Below are 23535 nucleotides of genomic sequence, written 5' to 3' on the forward strand. Positions count from 1 at the left end.
GTCTAGAAGGGGAACTCGGTGCTGCCCCACAGGCCCAGTTCTCTCCTGTTCCCTCTGAGCATTGCTACCAAGCTCCCCTTCTGTCTGTGAAGGATCTTGGGGGGGGGGACAACCCACATTTGCATCAGCTCCAGGAGATGCCCCTGTGGTGTCTTAGACCCACATAGCAAGGCATGGCTGACTCTTGCCTGCTTCTCTTTTCATCCCCAGCACATGGCTCTTGCCTCTCTGGGAGAACACGGGAAGCTACGTCACTACACTGACTCCTGCTGCCAAGTCACAAACCCAACAGCCACTGTGAAAGTCAGTGTGGCGGACCTTCAAAAACTTAAATAGAACTATGGCATGGCCTAGCAAAGGGACCTGAGTCAGCACAACACAGAGACACCTACATGGTGTATCATTGCATTCCACATAACAGCCAAGGCAGGGTACCTTGTCCACAGAGTAATGAGCAAAAGGGTATATATATATATATGAAAAACTCATATATTTGAAGATGTCACAATGAAATCCATTACATACTAACTAAGCAACAGCAATAATAAATTATAAAAGAGGAAATGCTAGGGAAATGGTGGGTAGGTAAAGTACCTGCTGCATAAACACAGGACCTGTGTTCAGATCCCCAGCACCCATGGAAAGCCAGATGTGGCAGCCCATGCTTGTAACCCCAGCACTTGGGACAGAAAAAAGATAAGCAGATAGTGGGAAAAGGGAGTGTCTATGAGCCGCTCTACCAGGAATGGCAGCCACAGGTTCAGTGAGAGACCCTGTCTCAAAAAATAATACAAAGACTGAAAGGGAAGACAGCCGGTGTCAGCCCCCAGCTTCCAAACACACAGGCGCAGATGAGCACAGCTACATACCCACAAACGTACCAAAGCATCCAAAAGAACGGTCTCTATACACAGTGAGATTATTAAGCCATAAAGAAGAATGAAATGATGTCATTTCCAGGAAAACGGATGGAACTGGATATCATCATGTTGAGAAATTAACCAGACTCAGAAAGGCAAATATCACCTGTTCTCTCTCATATACACAAATCTACATTTTTACAAAGACATGAAAGAAAGAGGGCTATTTAGAAAGAAGAAAGGGGCCAGTAGGAAGGGTGAGAGGGGGTTGTGGAGTGTGTGGATGTACTCAAAGCAATGATATACATGCATAAAGAATCATAATGAAATACACATGCATAAACAATGCATAATGAAATTTTGCATAAGTAACATGTGCAAAAATTCTTTAAAAAAAGACGAGGCTAAGGAGATGACTCGGAAGTTCAGAGCACGCACTACTATTTCAGAGGCCTGAGTTTGGTTCCTAGCATCCACATGGAATGGCAAGTGGGAAATCAGTTCTATCTGGCCTCCTTGAGCTCTGACATTCATGTGCATACTACACACACACACACACACACACACACACACACACGTACCCAGAGTTTGAAGTAAGATAAATCTTTTTACAAAAAATCCAGGGCTAGAGTGTTGACTCAGGGGTTAAGAGCACTTACTTCTCTATCAGAGGACTAGAGTTCAGATCCCAGCACCTACATCAGACAGCTCACAAATGCTGTAAGTCAGGCTCCCAGAGCTCAAACGCCCTCTTCTGGTCTACACACACACACACACACACACAGAATAAACAAATAAATAAATAAAAGTAAAAATCAAAATTTAAAGCCAGAACTCCCACTAGTGCTCCCTACAGGTTAGCCTCTTCTCGATCGCTGTGCACAGTGTCCTCAGGAGTAACCACAGGCGAGAAAAGGAGCTGGTTGGAACGTTCCCTGCCTCTGCTCATCACCCTCGCCCATCCTCTGGTCTATCCTCCCATCCTCTGGTCTGTCCTCCCATCCTCTGGTCTGTCCTCCCATCCTCCGGTCTATCCTCCCATCCTCCGGTCTGTCCTCCCATCCTCTGGTCTATCCTCCCATCCTCTGGTCTGTCCTCCCATCCTCTGGTCTGTCCTCCTATCCTCTGGTCTATCCTCCCATCCTCTGGTCTGTCCTCCCATCCTCTGGTCTATCCTCCCATCCTCTGGTCTGTCCTCCCATCCTCTGGGGCTTTCCCTATTTGCCTCCCAGTCTCTTTTGTTCCCACTATTACCTCTACTTACAGAAATACAGCAGGGCATGGTGGAACAGGCCTGAAAGGCTAGCACTGAGAAGACTGGGGCAGGGGGATGGCAGGTTCTGGGACAGCCCGAGCTACATATTGAGATGTATCAAGAGAAGTTAAAGTTTTATTAATGAGATACATTTTATATATTGTTGTTTTGACATGAGGCAGGGTATTCCTAGACCCCAGCTCAACCTTTTGTTTCTGTTATTTCTGTTTTTGTTTGTTTTTGTTTTTTTGAGATAGGGTTTCTCTGTAGCTTTTGGAGCCTGTCCTGGAACTTGCTCTGTAGATTAGGCTAGACTCAAAATCACAGAGATCCACCTGCCTCTGCTTCCCAAGTGCTGGGATTTTAAAGGCGTGTGCCACCACCGCCTGGCTGTTTCTGTTATTTCTGGAGATGACCCCCATTTTCTTTTCTTAAAAAACTTTTTCTAAAATTGTTTTTATTGAGCTATATATTTTTCCACTATCCTTCCTTCCTCCCTTCTGCCTTCCCTGGGTCTCTTTCATGGTTACAATGTATGTTTTCAGTCTCTGCACACAGAGCCCATGGCTTGTTTGGAAGTTTTTGTCTCTGTGAATACTGTTTCCATGCTTGCTTTGGTTCTGCTTAGATTCCAGGCTTTTCTCCAAAGTGGGTCCCTAGTTTCTAGTTCATTCCCAAGAACTTCAAAGGCATGTGGGAGCGAACCCACCGTGTGTGTGTGCGTATGTGCATGTGTGTGTGCGTGTGTGTGTGCGCGTTCTGTCTGCATGCATGTGTGTCTACATACATGCATGCGTGTGTGTGTAAATATTGATGCTGCAGCATGAGAAACTTTCTGAGAAGGCAGAACGCTCTATGACTGAATGGAAGCTTGGGCTACCCGGATGTATACATTTGTCAGAACTTCTTAAGGTCATTGCTAAAAACTCTGTGTTCACTGTGAGTAAACTGTGGGCCCAACTTTAAAAAGTGAAATTCACAAAATTTACACACAGTTGAGAAACCCAGTAGTTGCAGGGAGAGGGGTCCAAGGTGATAGAGTTTCAGCACAAATGTCTGGGTTTGGCCACCACATTTAGATATTCCTTCCTCTACTGATCAGAGGCACAGCACGTCCTGAACATGCTGAGGCCCTGGGTTCGAACCCACCACCAGAAAAGACCGATTTAACACAGACCAGGGCGGGCATACAATTGGAAGGCTGTTAGCACCTTAGTGGGGAGAAGAAAGCCGGATCAAACAGAATGACTGCCAAATATTCATCACTCACAGGGAGATGTAGGGGAACCCCAGGAGCTCCTGGAAGGTCAGGCTCGAGCCCACTGTACAGCAGCAATGTGGAGGGAGAAGGTTGGATGAATAGGTGTGGGGTCAGTGTGTCTCACCTTTGCATAGCCTCCTAGGTGGGTGCAGAAACCCTCATTTAGACTCCCTGTCTCATCATTTCTGGGGAAATGTCTAGTCTTTGTGGACCAGAAGATTCTTTTTTTTAATTTTATTAATTTATTGTGGGTGTTTTGTTTGTATGCCTGTGCATCACATGCAAGCCTGGTGGCCCAAGGAGACCAGAAGAGGTGGTCACATCCCCTGGAACTGGAGTTATAGATGGTTGTGAGTCGCCACATGACTGCTGGGAATCGAACCCCTGCTCCGGAAGAGAAGCTGGTGCTTTTAACCACTGAGCCACCTCTCCAGTCCCAGACAGAAGATGCTTGGTTTTTTGTTTGTTTTGTTTTGAGATAGGGCCTCTCTATGTAGCCCTGGCTGGTCTGAAACTCTCTATGTAGACCATTCTAGCCTCAAATTCACAGACATGTGCCTGCTTTTGTCTCCCAAGTGTTGGGAGCAGAGGCATATACCACACCCACCTAGCCAGAAGATTCTCAAGCAGCCTTGCTGTACCCAAGCTTCAAGCTTTGTCCTCCCTTCTAACCAGGCCAGCACCTTTTGGAGATCTGAAGAGTTAACTGTAGCTTCATGGGCTTAGGGATTATGCAAGGTATAACGTCCTTACCTGTTATTAAATTAGTCCCCACACATGTGCCCACTGTCCCGACCCCATGCCACATTTGTCTCCTTTCCCGGGGAGTGCTTCCCAGTTGATGTGTGCTATAATGGGCAAGACCAACCCCTCACAACTCCCAAAATTTGGGGGGTTATGGGAGTCATAATCCCCAAAGCCACAAGTGTGCTCCGTCACGTGGCAGAACTGCTTTGTAAGTGGGGCTAAGGCTGAGGTCATGAGATGGAGTCCAGTTGCTGTGTTCTGTATTCAGGTGCTGGAATCTCAGTTCCTTGGTGTGGCAGCGTTGGGAGGTGTGATCTAGTGGGAAGGGTTTGGACCATGGAGCCTCAGACAGTTGGCTGGAGCCAGAAGGAGTGTTCCAGAGGGAGGAGACTGGGCTGTTAGAAGGTGAGTCTGGTCTGTGTTTGTCTCCTCTACACATGCCCACCGCTTTCCAATTTTCTGCCATGGACTAAAGCACCATGAAGCCTTAACCAAAGACTGGGCAGATGCCATGTTGCAGGGCTCTTAGACTTCTCAGTCTGCAGACTTGTGAGCTGAACGAGACAACACTGTCTGTAAATCACCAGCCTTGGGTATTTTGTTATAGCAATAAGAGACTAAGGCACCAATCTAATCACATGGCTCATTAAAAGCTCTCTGTGGACAAAGTGGACGGCTTCAATTATTTCATTATAGTGAGAAATGCTGGGAACAACTCCTTCTAACCTGTTTAGGAGATACAGGCACAGATTCTGCTGCTTCTTCCTCTTAGAGGGAGAAGGGAATCAAGAGTAACTGAGCTGATTGGGATCACATCATATGAAACAGGGAGCACGCTCACCGAGAGACTTAAGAATTTCACTACACGGGCTGGAGATGAATGTCAGTGGGAGAGTTCCTGCCTAGCACACGTGGGGTCCGGGGTTCCATCCTAGCAGTACAAAAAACACGAAAATGAAAAGAATACCACCACAGAGATCTTCCCCCTGAGAAGTATGATAGTTAGCTTGCCCTTGACTTGATGAAATCCCTGAGATGAATTTATAATAGGAAAGATTTGTTTTGACTGGCGGCCTTACAGGTGTCTGCTCATGGATTCCGAATCTGTAGAGCATCATGGTTGGAAGTACCATGCTGAAGCAGAGCTGCTGAGGAAGGGTCCAGGGAGAGGGAGAAAAAAAGGGAGAGGGGAAGGAGACAGAGAGAGGGAAAGAGAGGGGAGGGGAGGGAGGAGGAAACGAGAGAGAACACTGGGGTCCAATATCCCCTGTAAGAGCATGTCCCCCAAAGACCCGACTTCCTCACACCAGGCCCAACATTGTAAAGACTCCACAACTTCCCAGTAGTATCACGCTGGGGACCAAGTGAACCAAGCCTTTAACGAATGGGCCTTTGGGGTGCATACAAGTTCCAAAATTTAAAAAGATTTGCAGGCAAGTCTGTCCTGCACTGCCCACTACACTCTTTGCAAGGTTCTAAATAAACTTATCCTTTAAAAAAAATAGAAAGAAAAGGAAAAGTTTGAAAGAGGCCAGTGAGATGGCTCTATGGGTAAAAGAGCTGCAGCCAAACCTGATGACCTGAGTTCGAATCCCAGAGCCCACCTGCTGGAAAGAGAGAATTGACACCTCCACATTGCTCTCAGACCTCCTCGCCCATTGTGGTGTTTTGTTCTCCACCACCCTCAGGGATAAATAATTGAAAAAAAATAGAATTAATTTCAGCCATACTTTAGACTGACCTACCCTGAAATTCTTTTAAAAAAATAAACAAAGATGGAACTGGAGAGATGGCCCAGTGGTTAAGCATATTTGCTGCTCTTGCAGAGAACCCAGGATCATTTCTCAACATCCATGTCCCGCGGCTCACAGCTGCCTAGAGTTCTGTAACTCCGGCTGGGCTCCGAGGGCACCCGCACATGCACAGCACATGCTTACACAGACATAAACATACAAATAAAAAATTAATCTTTAAAGAACTTTGTGCATAGGGTTGCAGCCTGTAAGCCCAAGTAGCGTCGTACAGGCTCTGATGGGGACAGGAAGGTGTTGACAGGTGCATTACATCACGGCTGGAGTACACAGACACCTGGCCAGGCTCATGTAGCCTCACTCCCTCTACTTACGAAGCCACCATGAGTCATGGGAGCTTCCACCCTAATGACCTAATCCGTTGTGCTATCTCATCTCCAACACCACACCGAAGTTAATTTTCTATCTTTTGCTATCATTGACATAATCCTTTTGGGATTGAACTCCTGTGTGAATTCTTGGGACCAACCATATTCAAAATGTGCTAGCGGCCATCTTCTTCCCTCGATCCTGGCCTGCCTACCTCCTGCACATCCCTCCATGATCTCAGTGCCGGTGTCCTGTATCCATGCTCGCCCCGCAGCCATTGATTCGCCGAGAGCAGCCTCAGGGATCTTTTAAAATGTCAAGCAGATTCTATTGTTTCTCCCACTTAAAAGCTTCTAAAGGATCCCCTGTCCCATCTAGTAGAAAACCCAGCTCCTTCGCAGAGCTATCAGGGCCGAGTGGATCTGGCCTGTTCCCCACTCACGGACGTCACTGTCTCACCATTCTCCTCCGCTTGTCCGCGTTGGCTTCTCAGAGTGAGCCGTCACTGTGTGCCAAGCAGCCTCTGTTCCGTCTGCATGGATGGCCAGTCCCCTCCCTTTGCCAGGTCTGGGACGTCAGCCTCCCACGTCACCTTACATGAAGTGTGTGTTTCCTGTGTGTCCCTGTTCATTTCCTCCCCAGTGGGTCTGAACTGGATGATCCCATTATGGGTTTACTCGGGTGTCCTCTGACCCTCATTAACTCTGAGCCCCAGGACCACAGAGCTGGTGTTTCTCATGTGGCCCCTAGCTTTCTCCCATGCAGGATGCCATCCACTTTGCTGAGTGAATGAATAAGCACAATTTGCACCTATTATGAGGTCATTTGTCTTCACAGAGCAAACTATCCCACATTCATAAAGCCCCAGTGAGGTTGTGGCACTGGACTGCCTTTCCCAGCACCCCTTGCTGTCATAGGCAATGCGTGTATACACAAGTAAAAGAGACTGCCTCCACCTGACTCTCAAAAACCTTGGGTGATCTTTTAAATTTAATGTATTTGTTTTGAGTGAGACTATAGATAACCTAGGGTGGCCTTGAACTCACAATCCTCCTGCCTCAGCTTCTGGAAGGCAGGCATTGCAGGATTGCACCCCACCTGGCTCCTCCACTCTCCCTTCACTCCCTACCAGTGGAATGCAGATTCTAGCAATGGATTCTGAGGTTCTGAGAGCTGCCAATGCCAAGATGAAAGGAGTCAGGGTCAGCGAAAGATCTCGGGGCAGAGCCCTTCTCACTGGACTCCATCTCGAGGACATCAGCTGTGAAGAATGCAGCCTAAATTCCAGGCTCATGGGCACAGCAGCTGCCTCACCTAATTAACACATCGGCACAGCACGAGCAGGTGGCTGGTAACGCTGTCGCTGGCCTGTGGCACAGTGTGCATGAACCTACAGGAGAATCCATTGGCGTGGTGTGTACTCTCTTTACAGCTCACAGAGGTTCCTGGCCACACAATAGCCGTTGGTGCCCACAAGGCAGTGAGCCCCATCAGGGCGGTGTCTGCATTCTTCCCATCTCTGTGGCTTCAACATCCAGTCCTTGGAGGCTTCAGGAAGTTTGTTCAACCTACCAATGAATGAGCAGGTTGCCTATACCCCTTACAGCCTCTTTATCCCCATTTTGCCTACGAAGAGACCCCAAAAGACTTCAGAGTCACAGGAAAGAGGACGGTGGCAGACTCAGACTGGCCCATGGCTTTTAAAGATGGCAGCTGGGTGTTCTAGAGAAACCCTGGCCCCAGAGAGAGGCTAGGAGAGGTGGTGAGGGCGTCCAGTACACCACACATTCTCCGAGTCCAAGGTGACCTCACCCAGTCTTGCTGTCCCTCCCAGCCAGCTCTGCCTGGCTCCTGCAGCCCGGCTGTCCACATCACTCGGTATTTTTAGCTTCACCACCTGGCACCTGTGGTCACCATCTCTGCCCAGCCTGGCAGTGTCCCTCCCTTCGGCCTTAAAGAGCCAGAGTGTCAGTTAGAAAGAATATCAGCCCCTGGAAACACAAGCCATTCTATCCCAGAGCAGGAGACGGAGGGACCTCTTCGACGCGGGAATCCCCTAAGCTGCAGGTGGTGGGGGGAGGGAAGCTGAGGAAGAAGAGGGCAGAAGATTCTAGTCCTAGTGTGTTAGCCTCTTCTGGGGCTTCCTGAGTCACTCACCAATTGGGATTGATTAATATGTATGCATTGACCTGAAGCCCAGGGCCATCAAGGCCGAGCTTGGCAGTGTGTGCTGGTGATAGTCAGCCCAGGGCTGAGAATCAGCCTAGCATGGGCAAGGCCCTGGGTTCCTTACCCACAGAGAGAAGGAGAGACAGAGGGTCTGTAATAGCAGATGATGCCCTGGTCCTGTCTCCCCCTGTCATTTCACTCAGTCATTCACCCAGCACTCCAAGCTCCCTAGGAAAACAATGGCTCCACTGAGCCTGTGGAGTTCTGTGAAGTTAAGTACAACGTCTCCCACCTAGCTTCACTGAGGCTCCTAACCCGACTGGCTTCCAGCCTTCCCATGGCTGCTCTGGTGCCTATAGACCAAAGTATGTGACTCGGAAGTCTGGGCCTATGTGATCGGATACTACTCTCTTTGCCGTCCTCACCCCATCCCCGGACAGTGATTTTTCCAAACCGCCGGCCTTTACCTTGCCATCCCCACAGCTCACAGACACCTTTTCTTGGATGCCCCCATCTCCTGGGAGGCACCTGTACATCTGGATAGACTTAGAGTGTGCTGTGAACAGAGGTGGTCTATCTTGTAGCCTGACTTAATGAGCACGGGGTACCCGCTCCCACTAATGTGCCCTCATTCTATGCCAAACCCATCTGCTGTAGACCCCACCAGGGCTGTGCCAGCATTCCAGGCCCCAGCCAAAGCCTGGCACGCTGTAGGCGTCCAGTCACCTTGCGTGGTCAGCTAACAACCAGGCAGGAAGCCTCTTCCCATTACACAGGTGAGAACACAGAGGGCCCCAGAAGAGAAATCATAAATGTGGGGTCCAACATAGTCACAAGGGGCACCTGGCCTGGGATGTGAAAGCCCACATTTTCTCCTCCTATTCTTTTTTTTTCCTTCGAGACAGGCTTTCCCTGTAGCTTTGGAACCTGTCCTGGAGCTAGCTTTTGTAGACCAGGCTGGTCTCGAACTCACAGAGATCCGCCTGCCTCTGCCTCCTGAGTGCTGGGATTAAAGGCGTGTGCCACCACTGCCTGGCCTTCTCCTCCTATTCTTTATTGGGCATAGAAGAAACCCCAGAGTGGCCCTGTGTCTGCCTTTCCCATGGTGGCACTGACTCAGGAAGGCTGGGCTGGAGCAGAGGTGACCCGGCCAGCTTGTACATTCACCCAGATCCTGGGCCATGTACTTGACCGGGTAACGTACTTGACCGGAGCTAAGGTTTCCCTGAGGGTCGGAGTGAGGAGAGTTGGGAAAGGCACACCAATGTGAAGGTCTGAACTCCACTTGGCAACATGCAGTCTCATCACAAAGGTACACAGAACTCACCTCTGCTCCCACAAACTTGTGTATACAATCACACACACACACACACACACGCCCACACACACACACACACACACACACACATGCCCACACACGCCCACAAATACACAATCGCAGCTGTAGAAATCTTCGTCTTCTCTCTCCCTCTCTCCCTCCCTTTTCTGTATGTGTGAGTGTTCACACCTGAGCACACTCACACATACACATTTTCACTTACTAATCCAACCAAGCCTGGGCACCTGTTAAATGCCAGGACAACTCGAGAAGCACAAGGGGCTCTTGGATTGAGTGGACCTGTGGCTTCCTGAAGGCCTCCCTGGGAGAAAAGGCATTTCATCTGGGCCTAGGTGTGTGTGTGTGGGGAGCCAGGGTATCCCTGGTAACACAGGGGAACAGAGTGAGATGGGGTGTCAACCCCAATCACACAGGTCTTGAACTCTGAAAGCTGACTTTCTGTTGTAGGAGCTGAAGAACCATGGATGTCTCTAAATAGGGACAAGAAATGGCCACAGTGGGAATGAAGGAACAGGCAAGTCGATCTAGGACCAGAGTAGAAGGAGTGAAGAGAAGGTTGTAGTGACAGCCAGTGAGCTTGGCGGGATGGTGGAGGGGGGTGAGAGTGGGTGGAGAGGTCCCATAAGCATCATAGCCAGCCTGTAAGCCCAGGGGAGGGCTGCACCATGGTCCTGCCAGCCCGCTGCCCACCCCAGGACTGACCTCTGCAGTGGCACCTCTTCCAGTTCCTCCTCCTCTCTGTGGAAGCAAACCAAGCAAAAAGCTGGGACATCATCAGCTCCACAGCCCAGGGGCCAGGCAGGAGGCAACTGCAGGACAGGGCCGGGGTGGCTGCTGGTGGTCTCCACAGCATCTTCCCCAGCCAGGGCACGGGTCTCTGAGCCAGTGTGCTCCAGGGTCAGCAGCCTGTCGGCCTCAGGACCCCGTGCCTGCCTGCCTGCCACCTGCGCCTTCTCACTCAGGTTACCCGTTGCCTCGGTAGGTGGAAGAGCCTGTGGCTCTCTTGGGGCTCCTGTCCTGAGGCACAGGGGGTCCAGCCGCGGGAGCCACACTTGAACAACGGCTAGCAGCTGCCTGGACTCCTGAGGTGACTGGTAGTGGCCAGAGGGTCTATCGCTGCCTCTGGAGGAGTCCTCAGCACCTCAGTTGTCCGCTCTGCTGATGTCTGCTAAAGGTAAGACTCTGAGGATAGGCCCACAGCTGCCTTGGCCTTCTGTCTGTATGTCTGTTCAGTTGTCTCTTGCTCCGAGTTGACCAGCAGACACGGAGGTGGCTGACAAAGTTTGTTCTCCTCTGCTGGAGTGAATGGTACAGTGGCCTCCAGGAAAGCCAGCTGACACTTAGAGCTGGAGGGTTGGTGAGGGTCAGGTGAGGCTGGCACCGTGTCTACACTGTCCCCAGGAAAAGTTCTGACCCTTGAAGTCAGGTGCCGCTTGGCCAGAGTGGAGGCTGCTCTGCTCCCTGCTCCCTCCGCTCAGCTCTGGGGCTCAGTTCTGTGGTGGCTCTAGATGGCTGGGCTGTGGGTATTAATAGCTCCACATTCACGCTGAGAAGCCTGGAAGTTAACTCCTTCTCTGCCAGAGCTGGGAGGCTGCGGCTGGCCACAGTGAAGCAAGCAAGGACCACGCCTCTGCTGGGAGCCTGGTGCGGCAGCAGACTCTCCGGAACACTGCGCAGTCCCTGGGGCTCGGTCAGATTTCCTGTGCCACCTGGACCCTCCGAATGCAGGTAGGAAGGATCTGGGTAGGACTCAGAGCTCTGGGCTCCAGGGAGCATCCCCAGTCCCCGCCCCCCTCCGCAGTTCACACCTCCACAGTCAACTAACCAAGTCCTACACATTCCCAGAAATCACCATCTCTGATGACTCTGGGTCCAATTGCATGGCCACTCTGAATGGGAGCCAGAGAGAAGGCAGACATAGCTTAGTAGCACGCTTAGCTTGGGGATACCAGAATGGACCCTGTTGACCTGTATCATTATGTATCTATCAGGCACTGGGCAGGACTCCGAGCACACAGTCATCAAGAGTCAGAAGCTCCTTCTCCTTTGGTGGGCTTGTACCCCACAGGAGGCCGAAGGGGTCACAGCTGGTCTACACAGGGTACTCCCTCCTGGCAATCTCAGAGCACCTGCCTTTAGTGGGGACCTGGACTAGTTTTCAGCTCCTGCCCCCCACCTTTGCAGAAATTGACAACACATACAACCCTGGGAGCAGAAGAAACAGAAGATAAAGAAATTCAGGTTGTGGAAAGGGCAGGGGACTAACCAGGAGATGTGTGATGGGGCTGATGGGCCAGCAGGTAGTCAGAAAGACTGCTTTGAGAACCAACTCCCAACAAGGGGACATCAGAGCAGCAACCTGCAGGAGAGGGAGGTACCAGCCGGAGGATCTGGAGGGAGAACCTTCCAGCTCAAACACGGGAACTAGCTTGCACTTGGGGAAGAGAGTGAGAGGCAGGGAAGGTCTTGAAGAAGGCTTTTTGGATGGAGCAGTTTCCCAGGGGCTCAAGAGGTGGGGCAAGACTAGCAAACAGCGAGTATGATGGGGTGTTACAGAGCCTTTCAAAACAAGAAGAGATGTTCTGAGCCACCCTGCTCAGCATAGGTGAGGAAGAGGAAGGCTGGGTGGGGAAGACAGGCAAGAACTTGGCTTGAAACTGAGGACCTGGGGAGTTTGGAAGTAGGAGAGTTAGACGCCTGGAACTGAGTTGGGACAGGCCCAGACCTCTTTGGCCAAGAAAGAGTGGGGGCTAGCTCCTGATCAGTGGCCAAAGACGTGCTGGCAGACAGCAGCTTGACGCTGGAATCCAGCTCTGTCCACGGCTCGCATGTTTGCATGGGACTTGGCTTTTTCCTAAATGGTTCACCCCAAAGGAAGGCTTTCTCTTGTAGATTAGCTTGGAGGATGGTTTGCCTTAATCAGTCTCCCTCCTTCTGTTCCCTTTCTTCTCTCCTGTTCTTTTTCTCCCTGTGTAGCCCAGGCTGACCTTGAACTCACAATTCTCCTAAGTAGACTTCCCTCGTGTTGAAATGCCCGCCTGCCTCTGGGATGTCTTTGGGTTGTCTGTGCCGAGGGCCTGCTTCCTTCCACACTGGATGGGGCACCTTCTCTGAATTGGCCTATGCGAACCGGGTGCTTCTTTCTGTTTGTTGGCGATTGATCTGGGGAGATGATCTGCCGGCCCTGGGTCCTCACAAAAGCTCTGCTGCAGACTGCTATGTGGTTTTAGATTTCTGTCTCTATCTAGAACCACAGACTGAGAAGACATAGCTAGAGGCTGGCTGCGCTGCATAGCAAGGAGAATGCATTCAGAAAGGAGTGGCATCTCCCTTAAGGTTGTGACACTTGGGGCTCCCCTTCCCTGTTCAAGGGTCAACCTTGGGTCTCTGGATATGCAGAATTGGCAGGTTATCCCTCCAAAAGGAGGGCACGGAATGAGAAGGGACAAGAGACAGGGTGGAAGAGGAGAAGTAGCCCATGCTACACTCCCCGAGGGGGGAGTCAGAGGGGGTCAGATTGGCCTTTGGATGTCCCTTCCCCCTCCCCAGGTCCCTTGGGGTTGTCATTTGCAGATGTTAATTATTCAGGAAGCTGTGCTTCGCCGGGTTTTAATGCACTCTGATGGCATTCTTTAGCTAATGGGGAAAATCAATAGGTTTTAATTCTTAGTGACTGTGAAGCTCTGTCTGTCTCTTGTTTGGGTGATTGAGCCTGGATCTTGGGTTAGGGGCGGGGTGTGGGCTCAGATTTAGGCACAAGAACCTAAGCCTTCCCCTTCCCTCTCCTACATACTGCTGCCTTTTGCCTCCAGTCTGCGGAGAGAGGATTGTGGTTACCATGGCATTCCAAACTGCCCCAAACTCTGTGGAAAGGCTGAGCCCTGTATCTCAGCCGTTTGTCGTTCCCCCAAATGCATGGTAGCCATGCTAGTCTTTGGACTACGGATCAGACAGAGCAGCCCTCTATCTTTGCAGGCTGTGCTCTTGCTGCCTGCAGCCCTTGACCTTGGAGTCTGGGGAGTGGTCTACTCACTACCCAGGGTTTGCTCTGAGCCATATTCCTGAAGAGCTATAAGCATAGGCCTCCAATGCTCTTTCTGTGGGCAGTTACCCATGTACAAAGGCAGACAACCATCCTGGCAGGACTGAGAGCTGGTACACTCAGCAGCCATCATTACGAGCACATCCCACTCCCGGCTACATCCTGTCCCCGAGTAGAAGCCCTTCATGATTTCTGTAATTATCTGAACAGAGCCACCAATGCACTGTGTGTGTGTGTGTGTGTGTGTGTGTGTGTGTGTGCATACTTGCTAGTTAGACAAGTGTAAACCTTTCAGATATGTGGCGATCTTTATAATACTGTTCTTAAAAAAAAATTGTTGATGAGCCCGGTGATGGTGGTGCATGCCTTTTATCCCAGCATTCGGGAGGCAGAGGCAGGCAGATCTCTGTGAGTTCAAGGCCAGCCTGGTCTACAAGAGCTAGTTCCAGGACAGGCTACAAAACCACAGAGAAACCTTGTCTCGAAAAACCAATAAGTAAATAAATAAATAAATAAATAAACAATGTCGATTTTTTTTTTTTGATTTTTCGAGACAGGGTTTCTCCATAGCTTTTGGTTCCTGTCCTGGAACTAGCTCTTGTAGACCAGGCTGGCCTCGAACTCACAGAGATCCACCTGCCTCTGCCTCCCAAGTGCTGGGATTAAAGGCGTGCGCCACCACCGCCCGGCAATGTCGATGTTTTCAAAACACAACAACCTCTGAAGATGAGTGATCTCAAAAGGGGGTGGGGGTGGGAGGATGGGGTGCTAAGTGCTCTACCTGATTCCCATGGTCCTGACTTTCCCGATGGCCCAGAGTCCACTCCTTCTGGTTGAAAGGGCTCTGGCCATCTAAACTGCTGGGGCCTGAGCCTGATGCTGTGGCCTCCATGACCTGGGCTTGAAGAGTGGTGGTGGCCGACCTCATTTAGAATATCAGACATTCCCCTAAAAGCTCGTGTGTTGAAGGCATGGTTCCCAGGGCAGCAGTGTCCTGGGGTAGGGCTTCTGCGAAGGGACTGAATCAGAGTGACTCTGTCTTCATCAGTGGATTCACAATACAGTGGCACTGTTGGAGGTGGCAGGAGAGGGAGGTGGGCCTTGGTTGCAGGAAGCAGGTCACTGGGGTGTGTTTTGGAAAGCCCTGGTCTATGACCTCTTCCTGACTCTCTACGTGTTTCCTACCCTCCATGAGGTGCATATCTATGCTATACCACCGTGCCTTCTGCCATGGTGCTCTGTCTCACACAACCCAGAAACAAGGGAGCCAGCTGACCACGGGATGAAACCTTTAAAACCATGAGCCATAGTGAACCTCTCTTCCCCAGATAGTGAGTTGACTCAGCCGATAAAGGCACTGGCCACAGGGACAGTCCAGCCTGACAGCCTTCGTTCAATCTCCAGAACAACATAACAGTGGACAGAAGAGAACTGACTCCACAAAGTTGTCCCCTGACCCCTACATGCGTGCCATAGCATACATATTCACACATACACACACACACACACTCACACACACTCACACACACATTCTCACACACACACACACACTCACACACACACATACACACACTCACACACACATTCTCACACACACACACTCACACATACACACACGCACACACACTCACACATACACTCACACACATACACACACACTCACACACACAGTAATAATATATATATATATATATAAATTTGAAGAATGCTTCTTATTATTTCAATTGAAAAATTATTTACATGTGGGTGTCTGATCTATTACAGGAGTGAAGAGCCACCTGGAAACTAAACTCAGGTCCTCTGTAAGAGCAAGAAGGGCTCTTAACTACTGAACATCTTTTCAGCCTCACGAATAACTTAGTTAATCAATGTTTTGAGACAGGGATCACTTGAGAACCCAGACTGGTGTGGAACTCATGGCAATTCTCCTGATTCAAGGCCCTGACTTCTAACATCCCCCAGCTCAGTGATGGTAATCCAGCTGTAGAAGTGCGCCATAGGCTCTTAACTGCGGGGCCATGTCTCCAGCCCCAGAACAGTGTTCTTCAATTTTTGCTTCTTCATGTTATTTCTGTCAGGCATTCTGTCACAATGACAAAACTCTAACTTACTTCCTCTGCCTATTTGGCTCTATGCTGGCCTCTGCCCTGTGCCCTCTTAGAACCCAGCAGATGCCAGGCTTAATTGCAATTTGAACATACGCTTTTGGGGCACAAGCTACATGCTGGACCTACTTGCTGGGGGAGGGGTCCTCTCCAGAACTAGCTCACACCCCCTCTCCCTTTGACTCTCGTGTGCAGAAGGCTGAGATCCTGTTTATTTACAGCCACCCTGTGATCCATGTAAGACCCCTCCCTCGTTTTAATCCAGATTTAGATTCTCCACCCCACCCCCATGGATACTTGGCAGGGGAAAAAAAACCACTGAAGCTTTCTCCAATCCCTACCTTGTGGGATCACTGATAACATTACATTAGCCAAAGTATGGAAAATGCTTAGGTTGCTGTAAACATACAACTGACCCAATACAAACCCCATTCCCCTGCCTCCTCCAGGGACCTCGGAGGCTCAGACAAAACACCTTTCTGTTTGATGCACTTAAGCTGATACTTTTTCAGAGATGCTCACTAAAACCCAGGTGAGCCTGTGGGATAGAACCTAGCTTGCCCATAGCTGGAGGAGAGGCAAATACTGTTGCGACCAGCTCTTTCTGCCCTCTCTGCCTCTCTCTATCTCTTCGTCTCCATCTCCCTCTCTCTCTCTCTCTCTCTCTCTCTCTCTCTCTCTCTCTCTCTCTCTGTGTGTGTGTGTGTGTGTGTGTGTGTGTGTGTGTGTGTGACTCTGGCTCTTACATAGCCCGGGCTGGCCTCCAACTTGTGATTCTCCTACCTCAGTCTCTTAAGTGTGCGTCACCGTGATCACTGTAGTCCTTTCCCTTTTATATAAGAGTGTTTAGATATTCCTTGTTCAACAAAACACAATAAAAAAAAGAAAGTTCAATTCCAGATCGCTAAAAGCCTGACTGATGGCTGACTGACAGCTATATAGATGGGAAGCCAGCTTCCTGGAAGGGACCTCACTTAAAATTTATCAGAATGTGGCTTAAGCATCTTGGCAAGAATGCCAGTGTCTTCCTAGAAGGAGCCTGTGAATTATCCCACATAGACAAAAAGTTACACCCCAAACCAGATCTGGTTCGGGCTGTATCACTGAAGAGATTTTGTTTTCCATGTGGTTGTGCGGGGCTGACGATCCTCTTGCTTGAGCGTACCTTATTTCTGTTTTAGTCCTTAAGAAAGAGGGGAAATGGGGGATATGGAGGGGTCTCTGTACTTTCAAATGTTTCTATCAACGAGCTGCAAAGGAGACCTAAAAAAAAAATCAATCCCAGCTACAGGTGTAGTCATGGGCATTGCAAACATCCGGGACAGAGGTTTACAGAAAGGAAGAAGGTAGTGTCTAGGGTACCAGCAGCAGTAAGGGGGACCTAACTCAGAATGGAGACTCGGAACCCTCCTATCTGCTCCTGCCATGTCTGTGGAGATATATGGAGTAACTAGTCCATATTGAACCCTGACGACAGGGCTCCAATAGGTAGGCTCTTTTTGTACAAGGTCTTGCTATATGGTCTTGGATGGCTGGAGGTCATTATGTAGACCAGGCTAACCTCAAATTGATAGAGTTCTGCCTACCTCCATCTCCATACTGGGACGACAGGTAGATACCACATACTCAGTTTCTATATAGATTTTGTGGTGTATTTGAGTCTACTGAGAAGAGATTTTCAGTTTAATCTGGAAGTTTTGTAAATGTTTTAATAAAAGTAAGGGGGGGTGTCAATTAAATCTAGGAAAATAAAAGTAAAATAAGAGTTGAACAAGAAAGGAAATGTAATTACAGCATAGTATGTGGCTAAGGTGTCACTATTATTTATAAAGGTATAATAATGTAAATACCAAAATTGAACCAAAAAAGTATATTGGTGTATTGGAAGGATAAGGATAGGATTTGTATGTGTTGGGAGAGGGGGATAATGGTAGAGGAGAAATAAAATTTTGTTTTTTACAGTGGGAAGTAAGATCAAAACCAGAGAAATGGAGAAATAGCTGCCTCAGCATCTTAGTTCTAATCAGGCCACTCAGAGGATGGTCCATAAACCAGCATCAGCAGCGGCACACAGGAGTGTATTGGAAAAGCAGAATCTTGGAAGCTGCCCTGGACCTGCTGAATCAGACCCTGCTCTGTAGGGAGGAGAAGAAGGAGGCCATTGTACTTCAGTCACACCTGCAGCATCACGAGTGCTAGGCAAGAGCTCCTCCATACAGCTACACCCCGGCCCCAGAACTGGAAGTAACCAAGGTCCTCTGGTGCATCACTTGGCGGCCTGAATGTCGAGCTCAGAACCTGGCTTAGAAAGAGAACAGCAAACAGAGGGGGCAGACGTTCACTGCCTTTAGAAGTAGAAGAACTCAAGCATTGGGTGGGTGGTAGGGAAGGGGACTGTTATTTTCTTGATATGAGTCCTGAGGTTTTGTTTTAAAATTTCTGAAAGATTTATATTGTTGAAAAGAGGAGACCATGTACAAGATTTTACATTTCAACAATGTAAAATGGATAGCAAATGCTCCAGGTAGAGACTCCAAGCTCCTCCAGGGTCCCCCAGACTGTTTCTCTCCACAGCCAGCCTGGGAGCGTACGGCCATTCTGTTTATTTCTTTCTTTTGAAAACACTTCCAACGCACGCTGGGGCATCTTGCTTTTTCACTCACTAATATCCTTGAGGTCATTCCATAGAAGCACATACAGATCTGTGCTAATTCACTTACAGTCTGTCACAGGAGGCTGCAGATCGTCACTTGCTTATTTCCCTACAGGTTCGCTGGAGCATTCCACGCCACCCAGAGCGGCAATCAGCCACGTGTGGCCACAGTGCAATCTACCGCTAAGCGCACGGAATATCTGGGCTCGGAAACACGGGGCTGTTGCTAAAGCCAAGTGTTTCCCCTGCAAACTTCAGTTTCTGTAGCTGTGAGATGGTGATAAGAAGATATTCTCAGTAGCTACTGTGTGTGCTCCCATTCCAGACGTGGAAGATTTGACTCTAAACCAAACAGATCAGGACCCCTGCCCTAAAGGACCTCAGAGTCTAGTGGCAGAAGACAGATTACAGGATAGCTTAATGAAGCAGGTGATGCTGAGGGCTAAATGAGGAGGGGGGCAAGGAAGGGACAGATGGGAGGCTTGAAGTCTCGGGTGAGGGAGCTGCAGGTGGCTCCACTGCTAAGGTGGCATTGGGTGACATGGGTCCGAGGAAAGAAAAGTGAGGTACAGACACGTGGCAGAGAGCAGAGGGGCAGAGATGGGGAACACACCACCTTCTACACAGCTTCAGGCCACCGGAACAGCTCCCTGCGCCCAGGATCTCCAGCTCTGAGTGTGTCCTTGGGGACCTCTAGGAAATAAGTAGAACCCTCCCCTGGATGAGCACTCAATCAGTGCCAGCAAGAGAGATGCCCCTGCCCTGTGACCTTGTGTTGTGATAGAGCCTCTCAAAGAATGACCGTGGCATCAGCCACCTCTCAAGTAGTTTGGTGGGGTCAGAGAGGGTGCAGGATTTCCAGCCCCGTGGGATCAGTCCCCAACAACACGAATGTCTTAGTTTGCTTTCTATTGATAATGTGACAAAAACACCATGACCAAAACCAACTTGAGGACAAAAGGGTTTAAGGACCTTGAGCAGGAACCTGGAGGTGGGAACTGATGCAGACTCTGTGAAGGAACTGGCACTGCTTGTCCCTATGGCTTGCTCAGCCTGCTTCCTTATACAAGCCAAGTGCCACCTGCTCAGGGGCTGTCTTATCCCCAGTGGGCTGGATCCTCTCACTCCAGCCAAGACAATACCCTGCAGACTTGCCTACAGGCCGATGGATTTGTGATTTTCATTTAAGGTTCCTCTTTCAGATAACTCTAGCCTGTGATGGACTGGAAAAAAAAAACAGCCAAGACAATCAGATTCTGCTATGGGTTTGGATTTTTTTTCCTGGTAAAAGTGGCATTGGGGAGGAGGAAGCAGGAGAGGATCTGGGAATTCCGTTTGGATGGGCACCTTTGGGTAAACTTAGGGAGAAGGTTGGTGGGCAGGCGAACTGTGTACCAAGCTCACAGTGAAAGGAGCTGTTGTAGATCTTGTTGAGCTCTCCTTCCAACTCAGTATGAGAAGTAGTAGAATTTTTCTGTAGGATCTAAAGGCTCTGAAGACAGCCATATGACTGGGAGAAGGAAAAGGATGCAAGGATTTTGGAGTAAGTCGCAGAGAAGATTAAGCACACTGTTGGATGTTTACAATGTATTTCTTTGGACTTGGATGTTTACAGTGTATTTTTTTTGGGCTGCTCCGTTTGTAGGAGTTGAGAAAATGGTGGGAGGGCTAATGTTCTCCTCCAGCCATCTCAAAGCAACTTCAGTGCCCAGGAACCCTTCAGCCGCTCACCCTCCTCTGGCGCCCCCTGTGGGTGGATTTGGTGGATTTTGCAAGCAGCAGCCTGTTTCTGCACAGCTCAGCTGGATGCTGGTAGGTTTGAGCCAAAGGGTTCTAATTAGTATGAAGGTGGGCTGTTCCACACTCTTCATAAAGATATAAATCTGGATTCTCACTGACCAGATGCCTCACTGTTTAAAGCTTAGGAAACAACAGATGGATAAAAAAAATTCCAAAGTTAAAAATAAACCATAAAGTAATTAGAATAAAATATGAATGAATTTTAAAAAAGATTAATGGTCCAGGCATGGTGGCATACATCTGTAATCCCAGTATTCTTGAGCATAGGCAAGAGCACCATGAGTTCAAGTCCTGCCAGGTTGACGTGTTGAGATCCCATCTTGATAAAACCAACCAAACAAAAATGTCAAAATATTCACAAGGCAGGTTTTCTAGGTCAGTAACCAAGCAGGTGAATCATAGATTTGACTATCAAAAACTGAAAAGGGAGTACAGACTCTGGTTTCAGTATCCAGTATTGGAAAGAAAAAATAAGAGTCCACATAGTAATAGGTACTAGAAACAAAATCAAAACAAGCAATAAATTATTTTTAAAGCTTGAAACACAAAGCCGCGTCTGCAATATGAAATCAGTTTCTACAAGGACAATGACTCCAAACCACAGACCATGAACTGGAAGTTTCAAAAGAAGCAGAAACAGCCAGAAAGCACATGGGAACGATCTAGGCAGCTGTTCTCAGGACTCAAGTGTCTTCACACTTCCTGTGTCTTTGGCTGGAAGCATCTTCCCCCAGGCGACAAAGTAGCTGCTGTTCACTTCCTTTAGCTCAGCAGCTCTGGAGGGACTAAGAGCTGCCTTTGGGAGGTGGTGGAGCCTGGGAGAGGCACGGCCTTGTAGGAAGTATTTAGGGGCACAGAAGGGAGAGGGGCTTGGTTTTGGAGTGGTCTAGGACCCTGGACCCTTTCCCTTTTGCGCCCCGGCTGTGAAGAGCAGGAGGGAGGGCGTCCTGTTGTTTGCTTGGTGTTATTTTCTATGTGTCTTGTTTGATGGTACTGGGGGTTGGAGCTACGGCCTTGCACATGCTAAGCAAGCACTCTATCAGTGGGCTACATGAGAAGCAGCTTTGTACCCAAGTGATAAATACACAACTTGCCACAGTCCAAAGCAACAGGGCTAACTAAAGGTAGACCAGACCCTCTATATCACTGAGTAGAAAGAAACTTTTGAACACACACACACACGAGGACATGATGGCTTCTAGGTACGGTTGAGGAGACAATTTATTGTAGACATGAGGGAGAGAACAGTCAGAGGCATCTGAAAGGGTCCAGACTGAACATGGCCAGTAAACTACTGAACGAGAGAGAAAGAGAGAGAGGGGGGGGTTTCAAAATAGGGTTTCTCTGTGTATCCTTGGATATCCTGGAACTCACTCTGTAGACCAGGCTGGCCTCGAACCCAGAGATCCGTCTGCCTCTGTCCCCCCAAGTTCTGGGATGAAAGGTCCACCACTGCCCAATGACAACCTTCTCTCTTTGTATCAGACATGTCACACAGTGAGGCAGAGCTGACTGATATGGAAGATCCATATCAAGAATGATTTCTGCATTTGCTTTCTATTTAATGACATGAAAATGCCACAGGGACACCGTGCAGTTCCTTTTAGAAGTTTGCTTGTGGAGAATAGAAGAAAACCATGGCAATCCCTGGTTTGAAGAGATCCAGATAGATATGCGCTATTATAAAAATGTACAAATATTGGCAAATTGTCTAGCTTTGAGCATTTTTTTGGCAGTTAGTAAAAATAGCCTCTCATTTCAGCATTTCTGTGTTTTATGAATGACCTTGGCATCTTTTCCTAGGTAGTGAAGTTTCTCTTTAGAGACTAGCTTTTTCTATTGGATCATTGATCTGCTTATTATAATTCTGAGGGCTCTGCAGAGCAGGCAGAGTGCCCCTTCATTGGGAATATGAGCTGCAAATAGTTCTGCCATTTTTCTTTTGACTCCCGCTGTCGCCAGTCAGTCGGCTACAGGTCCTTTGGCTCCGCCCAGGTATACCCTGTGAGAGGGCAAGGGGATCTCTTCCAGGACTGGTCTCAGCAGTCTTCCTTTCTCTTAGGTTTTGCAGTAGCAAGTGGTGAAAGGAAGCAGATGGAAGCTGAGACAGTCCTCCAACTGTCGTCAATCAAGAATCTCTCCCTACTTTACTATCTACCCTTGTATGTTTCTTTTGAGACAGGAGCTCACATAATCCCAGGCTGGCCTCAAACTCTCTGTAGCCAAGGACAAGCCTGATCTTCTGGTCCTCTTGCTCCTACCTTCCAAGTGCTGGTATTACAGGCTCGAGTCACCAAGTCAGGTTTAATGCAGTGCTTGGGATTGAATGGAGGTCTTCATGCACTAGGCGAACACTCTACCAAGTGAACTACAAACAAAGCTCTCTGCCAATTTTTGTGCAAAAAAGATTTAAGAAACTGAGTTTGAAGGAAAACTAGACTATCTACTTTATCTACCAGAAGTCTTGTGAGCACTACGTTGTCACTATGGTCTGAGTGTTTGTATCCATCCAAAACTCATATGTTGAGCCAAATTTGCATAATAACATTAAAAGGAGAGCATTGTTTTAACTTCAGCACAGTGACTGCACCTTAATCTATGGCTATTTCAGCCAGCAATTGCAACTCTGCAGTTACCCGTCTGCTTCTCTGGCAGCAGCCCAGTCATTCAGGACACAACCTGGCAGGAATTCTCTTCCACATGCACCAGCCCTGTTGCTGCCACTAAAGGTAGTTTTAACTAAACCTCTATAGTCCTATTTATAAGTAAGACTCGAGGTTCAAAGGCTAGGGTGAAAATCTGTTAGCTCAGAGGTATATAAGCATCAGTTAAAAGCAAGCATGCTGTGGGGTCTTTGGGCAGCTATTAAGTCATAGAGACAGAGATCTCATAAATAGGATTGGCATCTATACTTGCTTGAGTATGAAATGACAGCCATTGTTGGTGGTGTTATTTTGGAAGGTTCTGGAAACTTGAGGAGTGGGACCTAGTTGGAGGAAGCTGGTCACTCAAGTTGTACCTTTGGAGATTATCTTTGGGTCCTTGCTTTCTACTTCTGGTTCTGCATAAGGTGTATAGCCTCTGGAACCCAAATGACCGATATCTTTTACTTGTAGCACTAGCTTATGATACTTTGTATCTCAAATGGACTGAGACTCCGGGTATGCTGGGGAGGTTTCCTTGA

The 23535-nt window shown here is 48.8% G+C and overlaps 1 protein-coding gene across 1 annotated transcript in view; it reads right to left on the minus strand.

Moving 5' to 3' along the window:
* The window catches only part of Sbk1 (SH3 domain binding kinase 1), a 46873-nt gene extending 35726 nt beyond the window's left edge, over nt 1–11147 (minus strand). Inside the window, exon 1 of the mRNA XM_041666284.1 lies at nt 10454–11147. The gene's annotated coding sequence lies outside the window, so the exon portion shown is untranslated. The remainder of the gene's footprint in view (nt 1–10453) is intronic.
* Nucleotides 11148–23535: the final 12388 nt, after the last annotated feature.

The sequence above is a fragment of the Microtus oregoni genome, unplaced genomic scaffold, assembly GCF_018167655.1.
Source record: "Microtus oregoni isolate MIOR12 unplaced genomic scaffold, Mior012 000016F_ref0000370, whole genome shotgun sequence".
Taxonomy (NCBI): Eukaryota; Metazoa; Chordata; class Mammalia; order Rodentia; family Cricetidae; genus Microtus; species Microtus oregoni.